At 47.3% G+C, this 17521-nt stretch overlaps 1 protein-coding gene across 4 annotated transcripts in view; it reads left to right on the top strand.

Moving 5' to 3' along the window:
• The window catches only part of MSRA (methionine sulfoxide reductase A), a 203590-nt gene that overhangs the window by 145911 nt on the left and 40158 nt on the right, over nucleotides 1-17521 (top strand). The gene's annotated exons all lie outside the window — the stretch shown is intronic.

Genomic DNA, 17521 nt, shown 5'->3' with positions numbered 1-17521 from the left:
CTCGAGAGCCTCCTCCCCTCCCCACCCACCCTGGTCCCCTGCCGGTCAAGGCCATTATCTTGACCCTCGAGTGCGGGTGTCGCCAAAGGACAGTCGTCAAGCTGGGAAGTGCGAGAGCGGTGGGCTCCTTTTGTTTAACATCTCGCTGCGTTTCCTTTTGAACTGCTTGGGATGCAGTTGCGCGTGGGGGCCTTTCCTCCTGCCAGTTCAAACGGCGGAAATGCAGATGACAGGCCTCAGATATTATAATTAACTTCCATTTACAGCACAGCTGTCATCAGAATTGCTATGACAATTGAGGGACCGAGAGGGCCATTCTGCACCTGGACCAGATTTAATTTTAAACTCGGTTCTCCTTTGATCCGTGCCCTCTCTCTCTCTCTCTCTCTGCCTCCCTCCGTCTCTCACACATTCTGTTTAAAAATAAATGTTTCAGACTCCTAAGCACCAGCCTTGGTTTTCCAGCATGCAGGCGCGCAACTGCTTCAGCTTTTTCCAGCTCTGCTAAGCAGGGAGGGGGAAAGCACTTTGCACATGCCCAGAGCCACGTTATAAATTCATAGCTGTATTAGCAGTGCCAAGAAATATAACACCTAGCTAATGTGACTTTTAAAAAAATAAAAATCGATGGTTTGTTTCAGGACAGTCGACTTATTCAGCCTGTGAGTTTGGAACTGCTCTGGCCGAGCGACAGTGTTTATGCCCGTGACGACGCTAATGTTTGCAATAGCGTTATGAAAACCTGAGGCTTATTTCTCTCCAGCTCAGCCCCTGGTCCCACGAACACAACACCAATTGCTGCAGTTGTGACCAGACACACATCTCAATGTAGGGATCTGTTTGGTCCTTTTATTCTGATGCAGCAGGGCTCTTCTTATGATCCTAATATGAAGCATTGCAAAGAGCTTTGCTGCAGTAGGAACATTATCACACGCCTAATGGTTTAGGTTTTTGTGGGGGTAATTTTTCATGTACAGATCTTTCCATACCAAGGAAGAAGAAGAAGAAGAGTTTGGATTTGATATCCCGCTTTATCACTACCCGAAGGAGTCTCAAAGCGGCTAACATTCTCCTTTCCCTTCCTCCCCCACAACAAACACTCTGTGAGGTGAGTGAGGCTGAGAGACTTCAGAGAAGTGTGACTAGCCCAAGGTCACCCAGCAGCTGCATGTGGAGGAGTGGGGAAGCGAACCCGGTTCCCCAGATTACGAGTCCACCGCTCTTAACCACTACACCACACTGGCTCTCAGGAAAACAAATATCCCGTAATTTTGAAAAACATTACCTCATTACAAAGATTCCTTCCTTCCTTCCTTCCTTCCTTCCTTCCTTCCTTCCTTCCTTCCTGAACCATTGTCCCATCTATGTGTTCATGCCCACCTCTCTCCATATCAAACCTCTAGATGGTTTTTTTTTTTTTAAGGTCTCTTCTGAGAGTGCAAGCAGGGATCACTCTCAAGCAGAAAACATTTCTTCATCAGAAGTCAATGCCATTTTAAATTGGTTAAGTATTTCCAGAATTTCTGGGGAAAGGCCATTTCTGGAATCATCAGACCGTAGCCATTTTAGTCACTGGCGTACCTTGCTCAGGGGTCAGATTCTGCACCCCTTCCCTGTCACTGCAGATGCGCATAGTTACTTCCGATCAAGTCAGTTGGAAGAATCCTGGGTCCATGATATCCAGGCCAATCTTAAACAGCCCTCAAAGCATCCAACTTTTCTAGCTTGAAATAATACATTTGATTCTCTCTGCAGTGTATTTTTCCTCACCTTCCAAATTCAGGCCCCGGGAGACTAGCAAATCCATCCTCAATCCTCCTCTCCACAATAAAATCTACTAAGAGATAAACTGATTCTGAAGAACTTCAACTATATCTTATCTGACTTTGTTTTTTATTGGATTGTTTAGTTTAATGAGGCACTCTCTAGAATGATGAATGATTGGGAGTTCAGCTCCCATTTCCCTTGAGCACACAACAAATGATAAAAGCTGCATTAAGCATTAGTCTAAGTATGCTGCAGACTAGGTGCACCAGGGAAATGGAGCCCCAGCTGTAGCATAATTACCTTAGAGGACCTCTGTACGTGGACGGGGCCTACTTTGCTTTATGATCACGGTACCTGCTTCTCCAATGTATGGAAGCGAGAGCTGAACCATAAAGAAGGCTGATCACCAAAGAATTGATGCTTTTGAATTCTGGTGCTGGAGGAGACCCTTGAGAGTCCCATGGACTGCAAGAAGATCAAACCTCTCCATTCTGAAGGAAATCAGCCCTGAGTGCTCACTGAAGCTGAGGCTCCAAGACTTGGACCACCTCATGAGAAGAGAAGACTCCCTGGAAAAGACCCTGATGTTGGGAAAGATGGAGGGCACAAGGAGAAGGGAGGACAAGATGGTTGGACAGTGTTTTTGAAGCTACCAGCATGAGTTTGACCAAACTGTGGGAGGCAGTGGAAGACAGAGGTGCCTGGCATGCTCTGGTCCAGGGGTCACGAAGAGTCGGACCCGACTAAACGACTAAACAAAACCTGCTTCTCCCCGCCCCTCCAAAAGCCCATGGCTTCTTCCAGCTGTTGGTTAAATGGGGGCATCGTCCTTGCTTGCCAGGAGCAGAACCAGCCTTTCTTTATTTACGTACAGTTTTCTTTAAGTATACCATAAATTTGGACAATTCTTTTTGGAATTTCTCGTCGTCCTCCTGTCGGATTCTTCCAGTTAGCATTGCTGTTTCCGCATACTCCAATACTTTCTGTTGCCATTCTTCAATTGTTGGAATATCCTGTTGTTTCCATCTCTGTGTGAGGAGTAGTCTTCCTGCTGTTGTGGCATACAGGAAGAATTTCTGATCTTCCTTTTTAATGTCCTCTCCAACCATTCTTAGCAAAAATGCCTCTGGTTTTGTTTTTAATAAAAGGTGAGGAGGAATTAAAGAACCTTTTATTGAGGGTGAAAGAGGAGAGCGCAAAATATGGTCTGAAGCTCAACATAAAAAAAAACGATGGGCCACTGGTTCCATCACCTCCTGGCAAATAGAAGGGGAAGAAATGGAGGCAGTGAGAGATTTTACTTTCTTGGGCGCCATGATCACTGCAGCAGCCACGAAATTAAGAGACGCCTGCTTCTTGGGAGAAAAGCGATGACAAACCTAGACAGCATCTTAAAAAATAGAGACATCACCTTGCCAACAAAGGTCTGTATAGTAAAAGCTATGGTTTTCCCAGTAGTGAGGTATGGAAGTGAAAGCTGGACCATAAAGAAGGCTGATCGCCGAAGAATTGATGCTTTTGAATTCTGGTGCTGGAGGAGACTCTTGAGAGTCCCATGGACTGCAAGAAGATCAAACATATCCATTCTTCAGGAAATCAGCCCTGAGTGCTCACTGGAAGGACAGATCCTGAAGCTGAGGCTCCAATCCTTTGACCACCTCATGAGAAGAGAAGACTCCCTGGAAAAGACCCTGATGTTGGGAAAGATGGAGGGCACAAGGAGAAGGGGACGACAGAGAACGAGATGGTTGGACAGTGTTCTTGAAGCTACCAGCATGAGTTTGACCAAACTGCGGGAGGCAGTGAAAGACAGGAGTGCCTGGCGTGCTCTGGTGCATGGGGTCACGAAGAGTCGGACACGACTAAACGACTAAACAACAACAACAACAAAGGACCTGAATACCTTTTTAACTCATTAGGCACACTCTCCCCTCATCTTGTCACACAACCACCACATGTGGAGAAAATTTATGAGAGAGCTCTTTGGAGGCATTTGAAACATGGTCCGTAGAAAAGAGCGCAGCCTGCACTACACCTCCCCACCAGCAAGGCTGAAAAAGAAATCTAAATTTTGTTTCTTTAAAGCTATATGTCTCCATTGTCTGCCTCGTTTTCTTTCCTGAGCTTTCTAGCGCTTGCCCTCCTGCATGTTAAAGTCTCTGCCCGATGCCTAGGAATTATTTTGGTTCTCTTTGGTGTGACCCATCAAAGCATTAACAGTGCCTTGGAACATCGTTGTAAATGGAGCGACTTTTGCTTGAAGTCAGCTGGACACCCGCATCACCCAAACACCCAGATCACTGCCGGTGTCTTTGCTTTTATGTTATCCTCCCACACTCCCATGATGTTAACACGCAAGGATAAAAAGAAGAGCATAAGATGCAAGTCTCCAAGAACGGATTGATGAGCAGGGTAAGCGAGAGACATACTTGGTCATTGTTGTTTAAATGAAATAAGAAGCGGCCCTTTTATTTTGCTGCTGCTGCAGCAGCTATGAATAAACCAGAGTTGCCCAGTAACTGGGTTTTTCAGCTAAATCCCCGTCAATGCTAGAAAAATCAATGCCCAGCTCCCCCTTTCTGTAGATTTACCAAAGTGAACAACTGTGTACTGAAATCAAAGCCATTTGTCCACAGGCTCCCACTCCATAACTTCTGTGACATCTTCCTAAAATTCTAGCCTTATAATGGTTAATGAAAAATGGCTGTTTTGGAAAACAAATCACCGGTTTCTCCTTTCATGCAATATCACCTTGGTTTCTTAATTGTAATGATATATACTGGGTATTGCAATTAACAACACTCTCCCAGATATATAGCAAAACACCCAATTTCTCTCTGGATTTGTAAATAATAGAACATAAATGATGTACATGATCAGATTCTTTTTCCAGGATCTTCAAAAGGTAAAGGTAAAGGGACCCCTGACCATTAGGTCCAGTCGTGGCCGACTCTGGGGTTGCAGCCTCATCTCGCTTTATTGGCCGAGGGAGCCAGCATGTTGCCAGCATGACTAAGCCACTTCTGGCGAACCAGAGCAGCACACGGAAATGCCGTTTACCTTCCTGCCGGAGCAGTACTTATTTATCTACTTGCACTTTGACGTGCTTTTGAACTGCTAGGTTGGCAGGAGCAGGGACCGAGGAATGGGTGCTCACCCCGTCGCGGGGATTCAAACCGCCAACCTTCTGATCGGCAAGTCCTAGGCTCTGTGGTTTAACCCACAGCACCACCCGCGTCCAGGGCGCAAAAAGCTATGATGCTTGCCATTCCCCGCACCTCAAAATGCATTTATGGGCTGTTGCCTGCTTAAATGTATCTGAGTAAGAGCAGTAAGCTTTCTTGTTAGTAAACTGTGCCAAATTCTTACACCATTCCTCAGCAGATTGATTGTTGCTATTTTCCCAGTTCTTTGCAATAATCATTTGGGCAGCAGTTAACAAATTCCAAACAATCTCTCTTTTTGTGTGATTGGCTTAGGGGTTGTTGCTGTTTTTAACATACTTTCTTGTGTCACTTGAAAGGAGAACTTGTGGCTTATGCAAAAACCCAGCTCCTGTTACTCCTTGAACATTTGCTTCCGGTACCTTATAATAGTGTTGCACCAATGCTAGAAACATATAGTAAAGCTGTAGCTGCAGCCATCTGCTGGTGATATTACTGTACATCACTTTAATTCAACTATAGTTTTTTTTGGTTGATAAAATGTGCAATCTCAGTTCAATTAAAAATACCATGCAGATACTTGAAGCCCATCCCTGTAAATGATTTAGGAGTGTTTATGACCTACCTTAGTGATGTATGGAAGTGAGAGCTAGACCATAAAGAAGGCTGATCGCCAAAGAATTGATGCTTTTGAATTCTGGTGCTGGAGGAGACTCTTGAGAGTCCCATGGACTGCAAGAAGATCAAACCTCTCCATTCTGAAGGAAATCAGCCCTGAGTGCTCACTGGAAGGACAGATCCTGAAGCTGAGGCTCCAAGACTTTGGCCACCTCATGAAAAGAGAAGACTCCCTGGAAAAGACCCTGATGTTGAGAAAGATGGAGGGCACAAGGAGAAGGGGACGACAGAGAACGAGATGGTGGGACAGTGTTCTTGAAGCTACCAGCATGAGTTTGACCAAACTGCGGGAGGCAGTGGAAGACAGGAGTGCCTGGCGTGCTCTGGTCTAGGGGGTCACGAAGAGTCAGACCCGACTGAATGACTAAACAACAACAAAATTGTTTGCCCTGTACACCCAAGTAATCATCCTCAGCACCTACCTTGTCAGCTTTTGCTTCCTTGCCCCCAACAGAGACTTCCACACACACAAACACACACACACCCTAAACGCTGAGGAAGATGGTGTCACAAAGGTCTAGTTCTTGCAGAAATGTCAGATCTGTGTCTAGGCTTCCCCTCTTCAGGCTGCAGGCGAGGGTTCACGTAATGAAGTGAGACGCCATGTCCAAAACTCCCTGCCTGTAGAAAACCAGCCTGTCAAGAAGAAGGTTTCCTGCCCACCATTTTTTCTGGCGTTCCAGGTTTTGTGGGTCCATGTGTGTTTCATATGCAGGGGTTTTTGTTTTGTTTTGTTTGTGGAGGACCATTCAGTCCTCTGAGGCGCTCTGAAGTGATGCTGAGCTGGTAGGCCTGTGTGCGGCGAACTCGAGATCTGTTATTTCTTCTCTTGTTTATCCTTCAGGAGAGGAAGGCAAGAAGAGTGTCAAAGATCCCTAGGCATGTGCCTCTGCATATATTCTCAGCCCTGCTGCTCCTCCAAGAGCTCCACACAGAATGAGTACATGCAGAGTGTGGTTCATGGTGAAAAGGGATACTTTCTGCAAGTCTGCATGTTCCATGCTTCCAACTATGTCATCTGTCAATCATTGCTCAACCCTTAGGAATATAAATAAATTGTCCAGTAGCATCTTAGAGACCAGCTAAGTTTGTTCTGGGTATAAGCTTTCGTGTGCATCCACAATACCTTCAGACACCTTCTTCAGATACTTCAGTGTGCATGCACACGAAAGCTTATACCAGGCATGGCCAAACTTGGCCCTCCAGCTGCTTTGGGACTATGACTCCCACCATCCCTAGCTAACAGGACCAGTGGTCAGGGATGATGGGAATTGTAGTCCCAAAAACATCTAGAGGGCCAAGTTTGGCCATGCCTGGCTTATACCTTGAACAAACTTAGTTGGTCTCTAAGGTGCTACTGGACAATTTATTGATTTCGACTGTGTCAGACCAACACGGCTACCTACCGGGACCTTAGGACTATAGGAAGCTGCCTTATACTGAGCCCGACAATTGGTCCATCTAGGCCAGTATTGTCTGCACTGATGGCAGCAACCTTCCAGGGTATCACAGGAGACATTATTTTCCGTCCTTATTGTTTTGGTCCACACAACAACCTTCCGAGGTGGTTCATGCTCATTGACATGACCAGGGCTGAGGTGGAATTTTGAATCTGGATCTGCCAATTCGCTTTCAGCACTGTTGTGTTTATTTCACCATCACGCTTGCGATTAAAGTGACTGATTTTGATTTGTAGAAGGTAGAAAATGGCATAGAGGGGAAAATTCTGTAGCCTTGGTTCAAGAAGCTGGGTTCTCCCCCAAACTGGTGTGCTTACCTTATTTTGAAAATTACCGCTGGTACCACATCTACACAGTATGACAGACACATCCACTCCAAATAGGAAATGCAGAGGAAATTGCTGGTTCTCTTTGCAAACACAGATTTAGAAAAGGGGTGTGTGTGCAGATTTTAAACCTACTAACCTTGACACATCATAATTAATTCACATGTGGCATTGTATCCGCAGGAGAATGAAAAGAAGCTCTCAAAATATTGGTGTGAAACATCCTTACCGCATTGTTTCTTTAACTGGAATCAGAGAGGCACATGAAATGGGGGTCATTTAATGCCATCACAGAAATAAAGGTATTGGGAGAGGAAAGGGGGAGACAAATAGGAATGAAACAAAGGGAGAGAAGGGCGATCGTCTCCAGCACACTATTGTTCATGGCAAACTTGTTTGGCTGGATTGTACATTTTCCCATTATCTTAACTCATAACGAGCCCACAAATTGCATTCCTTGCTTATTGTGAAGCCTGCATACTGTTAACCCAGCCACGAGGGTGCTAGAGTAGCATTATTTAAGCATCATTAGTATGCGGAAGGTGCCTTGCTTCCCACTTAATCCCTTTGCAAAGTGGGCCTACAAGCTCTCTGTCTCTTTGTTATGACAGCGCGAGTCTTCGTGCTTCTAATGCAACACTAATAAGACTTTAAACCAGAGAGCTAAATTAGGGAGACGGGGAAATTGAGACGAGAGAATAAGACCCAGTGAACGGGGAGCCGGGAGGATAAGCGGGATGGAGGGAGAGCCGGGGTCTGTATGTGCAGCGGCGGCAATGGGCAGCGCAGAGACATCTTGGGAGAGCCCAGCCGTACAGGGAAGGTGAAAGGACCTGAAAGGAAACCTAGAGAAGAACCTAAAAAGGGCCTGCTGGATCAGGCCAGGGGCCCATCTAGTCCAGTATCCTGTTCTCACAGTGGTGAATCTGATGTCCGTCAGAAACCCGCAAGCAAGACCCCAGCAGAAGAGCCTTTTCCCCTCCTGGGGTTTCCAGCAGCTGACAGAAGCATTGCTTCCTCCAACTGTGGAAAGAGTGCAGCCATCATGGCTGGTAGCCGTTGACAGCCCTCTTTTTGCATTGATGGAAAATCAAACTGATTAAAATGGACTACCGTTGATAGATGGGACGCGGGGGGGGGGGGGGCGCTGTGGGTTAAACCACAGAGCCTAGGGCTTGCCGATCAGAAGGTCTGTGGTTCAAATCCCCGCGACGGGGTGAGCTCCCGTTGCTAGGTCCCTGCTCCTGCCAACCTAGCAGTTCGAAAGCACGCCAAAGTGCAAGTAGATAAATAGGTACCACTCTGGCGGGAAGGTAAACGGTGTTTTTGTGTGCTGCTCTGGTTTGCGAGAAGTGGCTTAGTCATGCTGGCCACATGACCCGGAAGTTGTACGCCGGCTCCTTTGGCCAATAAAGCAATATGAGCACCGCAACCCCAGAGTCGGCCACAACTGGACCTAATGGTCAGGGGTCCCTTTACCTTTACCGTTGATAGGGGCAAGGAACTGCACCCTGTTCACAAGGCCAGGACCTGGATGTAAATTTCCAGGGGACTCTTGGACAGAGGTTTCCAGCAGTCATGCTCTCCCGTACTCTTCCTTGGTGGCCATTGCTCACGTGGAGATGGACAGAGAGGCTTACTTGGCAATTTGCAGCTTCTTATGTGTCCCTATCGCCGGTGGTGCTGTGGGTTAAACCACAGAGCCTAGGGCTTGCCGATCAGATGGTCGGCGGTTCGAATCCCCATGATGGGATGAGCTCCCGTTGCTCTGTCCCAGCTCCTGCCAACCTAGCTGTTCCAAAACACATCAAAGTGCAAGTAGATGAATAGGCATCGCTCCAGCGGGAAGGTAAACAGCCTTTCTGTGCGCTGCTCTGGTTCACCAGAAGCGGCTTAGTCATGCTGGCCGCATGATCCGGAAGCTGTATGCCGGCTCCCTCGGCCAATAAAGCGAGATGAGCGCCGCAACCCCAGAGTCGGCCACGACTGGACCTAATGGTCAGGGGTCCCTTTATCTGTCCCTATATTTATCTGCATGCATTGCAGCATGTGATGGAAGAGAACAGCCATACCTGCTTCTGCCAAGGGGCTCATCTAGGGCTATCCAATTTTGTTCTCGCAGCTTTGAGGGGCAACTTTGGGCAAGAGAGAGTGATATCCTCAAGACCAACTTGTAAGTTTCACGGCAGGGAGAGGAGATCTCAGAGCATGTTCTGTTCATCAGCTACCACTGGTCTGGCTGTTATGTATATTCAGGGAAGGAAAGGCGTGTCAGCTCAAAAACGTGTAGGGAGGAAGCCTCATAGGTGCGCTGAAAACGATTTATTGCCCCAATCTGTTTGTCAAGTCTTGAGGCTCTCCTATAGAGACACTCATATTAAGTCGAACTCATCCATGACCCGCTCAGCACATCAATGGCAAGACAATTGCGAAATCTTTTTTTAAAAAACCAATCTGTTCAAATGTCTTTCTTAAAACCATAGGCCATCACACTGTAGAACAATATAATGGAGGGATATTCACAATGCAGCAAAAACCAGAGGGCATCACAAAACTAAAACGGAGACAGATACAGTCATACCTCGTGTTGAGTTAGGTTCTTGTTGCGTCTTTTCGGCTTGCGAGCTCGGCAAACCCAGAAGTGTATACTTACGGGTTTCGCCGCGTTTGTGTGCACAGAAGCGTTCTGCGCACTTTGCACATGTGCAGAAGCGCTCTATCGCACTCCACGCTTGCGCAGAAGCACCGCCCTAGTTGTGGACTTTTCAGGGTGCAAACGGCACCCTGGAACAGATTGTGTCCACAACTAGAGGTACCACTGTACAATATGACAAATGTGGTGTGACATAGAATGAAGTATAAATCAATGAAAAGCAACTACAGTGGTACCTCGGGTTAAGTACTTAATTCATTCCGGAGGTCTGTTCTTAACCTGAAACTGTTCTTAACCTGAAGCACCACTTTAGCTAATGGGGCCTCCTGCTGCTGCCGCACCGCCGGAGCCCGATTTCTGTTCTCATCCTGAAGCAAAGTTCTTAACCTGAAGCACTATTTCTGGGTTAGCGGAGTGTGTAACCTGAAGCGTCTGTAACCTGAAGCGTATGTAACCCGAGGTACCACTGTAATTAAAACTTCATAGTTCAAATGGCACAGTTACCAAGGCCAGGTCAGCTGGTTGTTTGCCTAGGTTTAGTTTTCTCCATCATACCATTTTCTGATATTAGTTTTAGGTTATTATTGGCCATCTAGGCTGATTCACACAACTTGGTTAACCACTCTGTGGGTTAGTGAGGCCCTGTGAATGTGTAGGGCACTTGGACAGGAGTTCACAGCCTCTCGCCTCCTCCCTGCTCCTCTTTACTTCCACCCTGAGCTAAGGCAAGGTTTGGCTCAGCATGTGCTTAAGTTCTCTCTCCGTCCTTTCTAACCCTGAGCTGTAGCCAAACTACATACCATGTGCAGGTTGCATGGTATCTTCACACACCTGCCTCTAAGAACTGCAAAAAGCATTAATTGGAACTTGGAAAGTGTGAGCTCTTTTCCACAGATGAAACCTACTACCATATTTTTCGTCCTATAGGGCGCACCGGCCCATAGGACGCACCTCGTTTTTTGGGGTGGGGAATGAATAAAAAAAAATTATTCCCCCCCCCAGCCGCGGCTGCCGCTCTAAGCCTTGCACACGCCTGCCCGAAGCACGGGGCACCCTCCGGAGGGCTCCCCGTGCTTTCGGGTGGCAGGCTGCTGCCAGCAAGCCTTGTGAGCCCGCAGGAACTCCCGCCGGGCTTGCAAGGCTTGCGGATAGCTTCCTGAAGCCTGGAGAGCGAGAGGGGTCGGTGCGCACCGATGCCTCTCGCTCTCCAGGCTTCAGCGAAAGCCTGCATTCGCCCCATAGGACACACACACTTTCCCCCTTCATTTTTGGAGGGGGAAAAGTGTGTCCTATGGGGCGAAAAATACGGTAATTTTAAATTAGAAATCCTGGTTCAGATTGTGGGAGTAGAGTATCTTTACTGTAGAAACACATCACATTATTTCGACTACAAAAATAATAAGTATGAAATAACAAGAGCCTTCATGACAACTTTCTCAGCTTGGATTTGCTTCATTTTTGCTGTTGCTCCAAAGTAGGGTGGAGGAGAAATTTGTTCAGACCAGATTTTATGGCAAACTGACCTAATTTGCAGAACACAGCTGTCACTCAGATTATGCGCATCTCTGTGTGTCTGCTGATGTACTTTCGGTGGAAACAAATTTGCACAAACATACATATTTTATCGGGAAAAGCATGCGAAAATCCGTATCTTAGGATAAATGCTTTGAAAGGCTTACAAAAATGGTATATTTTATGGGGTTAATGCTTACAAAATGCATACAAAAGGCATATCATTTAAATTCAAATTTGTCATTTAAAAAAAACTGGTGGGGGACGGGACAGTGTGGAATGGACCTGTGGTTGAGGTCATGTTGAACTGATCTAAAATGGAAATAGACTGATCTTTACCCAGAAGAAGAGTCACAAAACTCGAAATGCATTTTCAGTGCCTCTTTGTGCTCTCCTCACTTCTTATCACCGTATACGTTTCTGCCCACTTCAGAAAGCACCCCCTTTCACATTTAGGTACCCTACATTTGTGCAAGTCCCATTTCCATACATTCAGCGTTCCTAAGCCAGATAGAATTTGCTAACCAACTAAGCGTGTAAAAGGCAAGGTCTGGCATACAGTGCAACTTTAAGAGTGCATTATCGCAGTTAGCAAATTCATCTTGGTAGCATGGGAGTGGATGTGAGGCCCCAGAGAAGTAAAAATGCATGGAAACATGTATAAAAATGGCCTGTCTGACACATAAAACATTGCGCGCACGCACACCCCCCCCCATTCAAGGTGAATCTAACAAAAATGTCTCACGACACCTCGGAAAACAGCTACACAGCTGAAAAAATGGGAAATGGAGTAGAAAGTGTTAACATTATTTCAGGAAGAATGCCTCTTGACTCCAGCCCGCTTCACATATGGGTTAATTTCCCACTTCCATCCTCTAGAGGACAACTCTGGCATATCTGGCTTGAACAGCTTTGCTTCATCTTTAATACCAATATTGTAAACCGAAATGGTCCAATCTGCACAATGAGTTTCTATCTGGAGGTTTTGTGCAGTGTTTTTTTTTACAAAAATGTTTTTTTTTATTATTATTATCAGCATTCCCTTGATATCTCTATCGTAATTTCGCAACGTGCGTGGAAGTAGCTGGCAGGATCTCCCTCGCCAGACACACACACACACACACACACAGTGGCTCTTACGGAAATAACCAGAGCCCTTCTCTCTCTCTCCCCCCCCCCCTTCTCCCTCCCCTTCCCTGCTCATGCCACACTTGGGAATGGAGCTTGGAACAGCAACCCTGCATTCCAAGCTGTGTGTTTGCATTCAGCATTGTACGTGGAGTAAGCCATTTCGTAGCAATACGCGCCTGGCAAGCTTCCCTCCTGATGGAGGTAATGGAAGAATGTGCTCTTCCTATAGTATATTGGCTTGGCACGGGCCACTCGCTGGTGCGAGTTTGGCAGCTGCGGGGCCCAGCTGCCCAGTTCCAACTAATCTCTTCTCTCAGAATATGAACAGAGTGCCTTCTCCTGCTGCGTTTGCCAAGAGTCAAATCGAAGGTCACGCCTGGCTGGGGGATAACGTTCAGGGCAGTTACTACACAGAAGTAAGCCTCCAACTTTATTCAGGGGGGATTTTCCCCCTCGTAAGTTTGCAGGACATGGGTGGCGCTGTGGGTTAAACCACAGAGCCTAGGACTTGCCAATCAGAAGGTCGGTGGTTCGAATCCCCACAACGGGGTGAGCTCCCGTTGCTCAGTCCCAGCTCCTGCCAACCTAGCAGTTCAAAAGCACGTCAAAGTGCAAGTAGATAAATAGGTACCGCTCCAGCGGGAAGGTAAACGGTGTTTCCGTGCGCTGCTCTGGTTTGCCAGAAGCGGCTTAGTCATGCTGGCCACATGACCCAGAAGCTGTACGCCGGCTCCCTCGGCCAATAAAGTGAGATGAGCATCGCAACCCCAGAGTCGGCCACGACTGGACCTAATGGTCAGGGGTCTCTTTACCTTTAAGTTTGCAGGGGGTGCCAGCCTTTGAGCAGTTTCTGCTGGTAGGTTCTAGTCCCAGCTGCCTACCCCAAGGCAAAACCGGCTCACCACCTTGTTGGTCCTTATCAACCACATTGTGTGCCACAAGCAGCAGAAAAGTCTGAGCAGGGCAGGGGGGAATTCCTTCTAGACCTCAGATTTTATGCTCAGTGGGATCTTTGTGGCAAAAGAGTGAATTCTTAAGTGTGGCAAAAGTGTATGTTTTGAAATTCAGGAAGCGTGGCATGATATATTTTCCACTGCAGGTGTGTGGTTCAGGTAGCCCATATGCAATTCAGGTAACACAAGGGTGTACACATAAGTTTCCCCTTAATAAATCCAGTTATAAAACAGGTGGCATTAAAATTCCAAATTCTAGGTCCCGGCTTCAGCATCTTCTGACAACCAGCACAAGGGCTGTTGTGCCAACAATAAGAAGAAGAGTTTGAATTTGATATCCCGCTTTATCACTACCCGAAGGAGTCTCAAAGCGTCTCACAATCTCCTTTCCCTTCCTCCCCCACAACAAACTCTCTGTGAGGTGAGTGGGGCTGAGAGACTTCAGAGAAGTGTGACTGGCCCAAGGTCACCCAGCAGCTACATGTGGAGGAACGGGGAAGCGAACCCGGTTCACCAGATTACGAGACTACCGCTCTTAACCACTACACCACACTGGCACTGAATAATGATTGTGCAATATGAAACCTAACACAGCAGCTGTAATAGCGGAAGCTGGTTGTGCGACCAGTTGTGCAACAAAAAAGTATTAGGACCACCGCAATCTGCCTGTGGCACACAACGTTGTCAATTATAAGGGCCAACATGGCAGTGGGATGCCAGCTTCCTGCCTTTCTCTTGGGCAAGCCGTTCTGCTAGTGCAACTGGTACACTGCTAAGGGACCTCAACATAGTGCAGTGCTGAATTCTTCCCTGGGAATAGAATTCCTAAAATGAGCAATGCATGCTATCTTAGTGATTTTTGCACCAATCCTGTAAGGTAGGCTGAGGAAAGGTAGATAATCTGCCAAGTGGCTTACTCAAGGCCACACAGTGAGTTCATGGCTGAGGGGAGAATTGAACCCAAGGCTCCCACCTCACTCCCTCAATCACTGCCGTTGCTGCATTGTTCCTCGGTGCCTGTATTGTAAAGGTAAGAGCAGCCGACTGATGGTTCTGTGGCTTCTCTGGACCACGTGCATAGCCTACAACTCTGCTTCCACTTTCCTTCTCAGCCCCCAAGTTCTGTTGCATCTTCATTGCTAGCAGCCTCTATCAAGTACTCCTGCCAATAATGCAAAACCTGAACTACAGGATTTTGGGGGAATAGCAGGAAACGACAAGGCTGCTTTTGCAATCTATGCAATCTAGAGGAGTTTTACAAAGCATTTGCCCTGATGAGATGAGAGCCTCTCCCCTCCTTACCTGCGCGAGGGAGCTTGCCACTCTCCCATTATCTCAGCAAAGCCGCCCTTTACCCTGCCCAGCCGCCCTGAGATTTGATAACCTGGACTTGCTATGCCAGTCTAATTGCACAATTAAATTCCTCATGTGGTTTGAGATCCCCGTCTTCAGGCTATCGAGTGGTGAACTCTTGAGTGGAACTTTATTGTCTGCACGGTCATTACGAATGCCAACAGAAAACTTTTTCCCATGCTGTGACAGTCCATCACTTTAGTGAGAAGCGCGCGCGCGCACACACACACACACACAGAGAGAGAGAGAGAGAGAGAGACTCCAGTTTGTCTTCTGAGCTACTGGGGATTCGTGCAAGATTCATTGCGGCTGCTCTGTAGCTTGCAGGAAATCCACTGGGCTGAATCGGCACACCTGAGCCTCAGCAAACCCTGCTGTGGACATGCCATCAGACTCTTGTAAAAAAGCAGCATCAATTGAATCTTCCCGTGTGTGTGTGTGTGTGTGTGTGTGTGTGTGCAAAGGAGGGTGCGGTGGAGGCTCCCTATGCCACAATTTTGCTGCAGATTTCCTCTTCTAAGAGGTTTACTTCTAGAGAAATCCAATCAGACCTTGCTGTCCTCTCTCCCACAGAAGCACGTGTAGTCAAACACACTCTGCTAGCTTATAGGCCTTGCTGTTTGTGAGCGTGCTACCATTGCTTGTGTCAGATGCTGATTCCCCTCCCCAAAAAAAACCCCTCAAAAAAGAGAGAAAGAATCCGAACCCAGCTCTCCTCCAGCAGGGTCTGTAACGTGCGCAGGCATATTTGTCAAGGAGGCCGTGTTCTTTTTAACACTTCCCTCAAGCGGCGTTCTCTAACAGTAAAACACTCCCTAAAAATACGCAAATATTTTTAGCCACCGTGTACAAATCAGGTTGTGTTGCACATTTCCCTGGTGAGCAAAAGTGATGAGTTTGTGTTCATTAACTCTGGGCCATCTGGTGCAAACATGATGCAGTCTGTGAATCAAAACACGCACCAAACTCCAGGGATCAGAATAAGTGCCAGGCCCTGTGTTTAGGGCTTGGGACGTGGAGGTGGGGGGTAGGCAGCAGTTGAATGCATAGATCTCCCTCCCTCTTTTAATTAACTTTCCTTAGTAACATGTCTGAGCTGCTGCTGCTGCTGCCGCCTCTCTGTTGAGAACCTGGATATTTTTAGAGAGGTGCTTCGCTCCTGAAGTACCGTATTTTTCGCTCTATAGGATCCACTTTTCCCCCTCCAAAAATTAAGGGGAAATGTGTGTGCGTCCTATGGAGCGAATGCAGGCTCCTTGGCTTCAGCGAAAGCAAGGCGAAGCCTCCGAAGCCCAGAGGGAGCACTCCCTCCGCACTCCGGAGGCTTCACATTGCTTTCGCTGAAGCCTGGAGCCTCCGGAGTGCAGCGGGAGGTCCCACTGCGCTCCGGAGGCTTTGGGTTGCTATCGCTGAAGCCAAGAGAGCAAAACTCTCCTGGCTTCAGCAGAGAGGGAGAGCTGCACAGCGCCCCTTCAGCGAAGCGGGAGGAGAAATGGAAGGGGCTCCGTTTCTTCTGCTGCTTCGCTGAAGGGGCGCTGAGCAGAGAGGGGGAGATTTTTTTTCTCTTGTTCTTCCCCTCTAAAACAAGGTGCGTCCTATGGTCGGGTGCGTCCTATAGAGCGGAAAATACGGTATTTCACCTCTCCCTTTCCCTGACTGTTGTTTGACACGTGAAAGTATTGGGACTGTCTCCTGTGGGGTGAGTGGGAACTGCCTGGGAACACTGGTGTTTTCCTCCCCTGCGCCCCCAGAAAGGGTTCCTGTAACTTAAAAGCTTGGCAAGAGAATTGGATCCAGAGCAACTAACCAGGGAAGCACCAAAAAAGTGAGAAAGGCCTCTTTGCCAGCCAAAATGTGAACTAACGGAGGGAGAACTGCTGTGGTTTTCGAATGTCTTGTTATGGGCCTATATAGAAATCCCAAATGGTCTCGGATTGAAGGCTGGTGGAGGAAAAGACTCTGTGCACAAGCTCTGCTTGTCTTAGAAATGCCCTCCCCAGTGTGGGGCCCTCCAGATCATAGAATTGTAGAGTTGGGAGGGACCCAAAGGATCATCTAGCTCAACCCGCTGCAATGCAGGAAATCTCAGCTAAAGCAATTCCCCGTCAGCCACAGGCAGTGTAGCTGTACTGGCTGGTGCCAACGGGAGTTGTATCCCAAGGCATTTGGAGGGCACCACATTGGGGAAGGCTGTCTTAGATGCTGAGAGTATAATGTTTTGTGAGAAGCACGGCCAAAGGCCAAACCACCATCGCAGAACATCTCAGCCAATGCAGTGCCCTGATTTAGTGCTTTCCTCTTGTGCTTTCCATTATCAAAGGCCATTGTTCTGCTGTTCCTCCTCAGCTACAAGACCCTTATTTGTTTCTTGGTTTATTTTAAAAAACCTTTATTATTTTTATTTTGCATACACACACTTAATTGGCAGTATCCACAAAAAAAAACCACAACACTTGGCGTACATATGTAGATCCCTGTGTGCAAGCAAAAAATCTGCAGCCATGTTAAAGGTTAATGAGTTCCC

Source organism: Podarcis erhardii (assembly GCF_964252035.2).
Source record: "Podarcis erhardii genome assembly, chromosome: 3".
Lineage (NCBI taxonomy): Eukaryota > Metazoa > Chordata > Lepidosauria > Squamata > Lacertidae > Podarcis > Podarcis erhardii.
This window is presented reverse-complemented; position numbering and strand designations above follow the sequence as displayed.